Source organism: Stegastes partitus, unplaced genomic scaffold (assembly GCF_000690725.1).
Source record: "Stegastes partitus isolate 25-593 unplaced genomic scaffold, Stegastes_partitus-1.0.2 Scaffold474, whole genome shotgun sequence".
Taxonomy (NCBI): Eukaryota; Metazoa; Chordata; class Actinopteri; family Pomacentridae; genus Stegastes; species Stegastes partitus.
In genome coordinates this window covers 127,307-132,115 of record NW_007578205.1, presented here as the reverse complement: position 1 = coordinate 132,115, position 4,809 = coordinate 127,307, and positions in this window count along the sequence as shown.

Genomic DNA, 4,809 nt, shown 5'->3' with positions numbered 1-4,809 from the left:
ATGATAGTTATGAGAGATTTGCTTTTGGCAAGCCTGATAAGAAGAGGGTGTGGTGCACGTAGGCAGCATAAACACACACAGATTATACAGTCTGACAGACGTGACTACGGGAACACCTCAGACCTTTTAATTGAATTATATTCACGATAAGACACCTGATAAACTGAGCTACTTTAGTAAATCTGGTCTTTCTTTCTCAGCCACAAAGACTTAAACAGACGTGAAATCCCTCCGAACAATCAGCTGCCATCCCTCATTTGAGCAGCAGGTGGGGAAGCAGGACAACAAACTGAGCTTCTCTTTGCTTCACCTCCTGTCACAGGTTGCTTGATCTCCTGCAACAACAATAAAAAAGAACCCCAGAATACAGATCATTTTGCTTGTAATTGCAGCCTTTTATCATAACAACATCTTGTGCAACACGTAGAAAGTGTTTCATTATGTGAGAGAAACAAACCCGAGGTTGCAACGTTTTCTCATTTCCTGAAAATCTGCAGAAACGGTTCTCGTCAGAGCCTCTATGTGAACAATACGTCCTCTTATCGGTGCTCGAAAATCGCAGATCTACGTAAAGGGTGCTTGTATATCCTCTGATTGTCTCTCTACTTCTTCCCTCTTGCACTTTCCTCACATCGACGCAGGAAAGTCAACCATGTAATTATCTACCATTTCTATTTAGAGCTGCCTCTATTCCTCTTCTCCTCCTCGACGTCATCCCTCTCTCTTCTCCTGCATTAAGAGCCTCTCGGGAGATTCGAAACAAATTTTATCTACTTTGCAAAGTCGGTAATTGACACTCGAACAGGGAAGTGTGTTTTTTTCCGCTGCGACGGGATTGGAAGCGATGCGACGCAGCTTCTTCTTCTTCTTCTTCTGATTCGGTGCATCCAAACAGAACTAATGTGGGTTTCCGAGCTTAGACAAACAGTCTGCACAGTCAGCTTTTCGTACGCTGGTGCAGAAAGTGACTGTTCTTCTTTTGAACTCTATCTTGGGAGGGATTATATAGAAATAATAATACATGGGAGCTCTGGTTGGATGTGAGAACCATACAGTTATTATCCATTTTATTCTGCACATGTGTGTGTGTGTCCTTGCCTTAAAACTACCCTCCATGAGGGGCTGTGACTGATCTCATGCACTTTCTTGTATAAGACGGATCATTTTCACACAGCAGCAGCGGAGTGTGTGTTTGTGTATGAGTCTGCCGGATTTGAGCGTAATCTGAAAGAGCCATACAATTAGCATCCATTTATATCTCCCTGTACCAACCTCGCCCTGCCTCCCTGCCCCTCATCTGGTGGTTATTTTGGGAAATGGAGGCATATGCACTCCCACACTGTCTCCAAACCACCACTCAGGGTGTGTGTGTGAGTGCGCCAATATGTGTGTGTGTGTGTTTGAGAGCAAATGCAGGAGTGTTTCTAAGCGGCTCCCAGAAATGTCCCTTTCAATTCGATGCCAGGGACGCTGCCGGTCTGCTGCAGCTACACTCACTGTCCTTTCAAATATAAACTCCGGTTCAGCCAGTTAAACTCCATGTTAAAGAAGATACAGAGCAGGTTTTGAATTATTTGAAGTGGGAACCCGAGGAGAAGAAAGGCGGCATGAAAAAAAGATGATCATTTGGTTTCCCAATTTCAAAAAAAAGTGGAGGAGCACATCGGAAATGCAGACAGCGGGGAAGCAGAGGCAGACAGAGGAGCTGAAACAGCAACAGATGAAGGATGGAAAGTAAAGGTAGACCAGGATGTTTGTATCTGGGAGTGCAGACAGAGAAGTGAAATAACAAGAGCTGAAAAGGTGGCAGTAAATGTCACAGAACAAAAAAAAAAGCAGAAATCCGAGGAATGGCACATCTGAAAGACGACAGGAACACGGAAAGAGCGAAGTTAACCTACATCAGAGCGAATACACTCCTGCAGCCCGCTCATCCGACTCGGGCCCTTTCATCATTGCTCTCAGTACATGCTCATTATAAACGGACCGCTCCCTCGCTGCAGAACTCAGTCACTCTGTGATCACAAGGCTGACATATGGCAGCTTTCTAATTTGATCCACCCCACCCTTGTTTAGCTTGCAGGTCTTAGAACCAAAGTTTTTTTTCTTAAAGTACAGTCTGGGAATAAAAATGGGATGCTGACTTTTTTTTTTTTTTTTCCTCCAGTGGATAAAAAATACAGAAATGGACTCTTGAAGTCTTTCTCCTCTGATAACAAGGGAGAAATCTGTCAGAGAATAAATGAAGCTCTTATTTTCCCTGGGCAAATATTAACACTTTTAATTCAGAAAGCTTTCGCCCTGAAAATCCCCAGATACTCTTATATGGTAGTTTTTTACCTTGGTAACGTGTCCATATGGGGCTTTTTATACACTGTCATGAGTAGAATAAGCAGTCACACCATTGGCTTGAGCTGTTCCACCTTGAAGATGCAGTGAACCAATGACGGCATCAAAAATCTGGTTTCAGACTTTTGGGGTTTTATATGTGACAAACCAAAGGAACCAATCCTGTCGCTGTGCAGAATGGGACTTCCTGTATCATTCTTCTTTTCAGAATTCAGGTTCAAACATGTGTGGCTCATAGACTGTATATAAGATGGACGTAGCTACCGTGACGTCACCCGTTGGTTTCTGCACTAAGAAAATGAAGCCAGGGTTTTGCTACTTCCTGGTTGACATCTTGGATTTTTGGCCTTCTGCTCGCTTCGTCTGCATCGTCGCTGCCGACTGTCAATCAAGCCAGCCACGCCCCTTGCCCCACAAAATTTTGACGATTTTTTAAAAATTCAGTATTGATTTATTTTCAGATTGGCCACCTGATCTCTGGATTTGACCATGAAAACTAATAAGAAAAAAATCCTGAGCTGCAGGAATGCGGTATTTCTTGATCTGTGATCACTTCTTTTCCAATTCCAGTCTATGGGAGCCAGGGCTTTATGGAGCCAGGACTAGTGGACGTAGTGATATTGCAGGTTTTTGACATTTGTCTTCATTTTTCAGAGCCGGTTGCTACGTCCATCTTTTATACAGTCTATGGTGTGGCTGCAGTATTACAACATGCCATTGTGTGATGTAGGGTAGTTTGACAGTGTTTGAGCAGACTTGTAGGTGAGCTGGTGTGCTCAAGCTGCAGCAAGTGAGATTTAAGGCCTTTTTAAAGCAGAGGGGATAGCTTCATAGAGAAAAAACAACTTTTGATACACAGAGGGGAGTTTTTAGAGGTCTAACTTTAACAGTTTGACGTTTTGGTGAATGCACCAGTCAGTTAATTGAATACACACTAGACGATAGCTAACCTGGCCCTGTCTAGAAGCGGAAAATCCACTTACCAGCACCTCTAAAAATCAATAATAAACCCATTTATGAAGTGTGAAGTCAGTAATCCTCGCCAAGACTTGGTCGGGTACTGGAGTGTGGTGCTGTTTGTGTTGGAGCACTCCTCTGATGCAGGGTTAAGTTGAATTATGGCTTTATGTTTCCAATGTTAACAAAAGAGTATCTTGTAATCAGTCAAATGACGAATAGATGGCAGACTGGGAGCCAATAATGAAGCCGTTTTAGTGCATAAATGAGTTGCGACCCAGCTGCCGACACCGACACTGACAGACTGTAGCTTTAAGAAATGAGGCTCCACTGACTAGACTTCAAATAAGTTTGAAGCACTTTATTGCTTTATTGGGTTTTTAAAAAAGTGAAAGAACATGTTGCTGCCATTTCATCATTACTAGTTAACGTATAGAGTCGAGAAAATAGTTGTTAAGTTTACTGTGTTGCTGAAAGTAACCTTTAAAGGTGGAATTTTTTCTAGCATGTTGCTCAGTACGAGTTAATTAAGCAGCACATCTTAACTATCACTAGGACAACGTTGACCATTCTGTTTGTTTTTGTTGGTTCTATTGTGTGACGTATGATTTAGTGATTATTGGATCTTCAAGTGCTTAAAAACTATGTATGGATTTCAACCAGTTTTTGCAAACTGTGAATATTCTGATTTCTCAGTTGGAGAAAAAATGCAAGTTAATGGTGGAGACGCCTTTGAATTTTTGTACAGATTAAACAACCAAGATATGAAATGTTATTTAGTCCCTTTTCAGACATATAGTCCTTTCCAATATTCTGATGACAACTTAACATGTCGGCTTCTTGTCTAAATGCTGGTCACCTTTCTGTAAAAGTCGTGCAGTAATCTTCCAAGGTTTAACATAGTCAGGTTTATGTGTCACTTTCAAAATGGCACAAGCTTTTTTTTTTTCTAGGTTTCAGCACCAAAAACATTACAGAAAGTCTTTCCTCTGAGTTTGTTAAATATCTGTAGCGTCAGACAGCAGCAGAATCCACAGGAGCATCAAGCGCTGATCATTTCCTTAATTATTTGTAATTATGAATTATTCCTGACATGGAGACAGGATCAGTTTGTATCCAGATTTAATAGCAAGTCACACTGTGTGCTTTTCACATGACACAGGTGAGCTGTGAGTTTGGTTTGTTGCTTCCAGCTGTTTGTAGGAGTCTTTCCTGTGACTTTATTAAATAGCTGCAGCTTCAAATACCAGCAGGATCCATGTGAGTGTTGCTGAAGTGAGAGAGTTCCACGCTTTACCACGTGGAGCAACAGCAGTAACTTCATTAATTAGCTGTAATTAAACTTTATTCCCAACATGGAAACAGCATGGATCAGGATCTAAAAGCAAGTCACGCTGTTCTGTTACTGTTGGTTAGATTATCATCCCTCATGGATGGAGTTATTTGGACGCTTTGATAAGCTCCTGATACTTTAAATTAAATCTTTTGCATGTATTGCGTCAT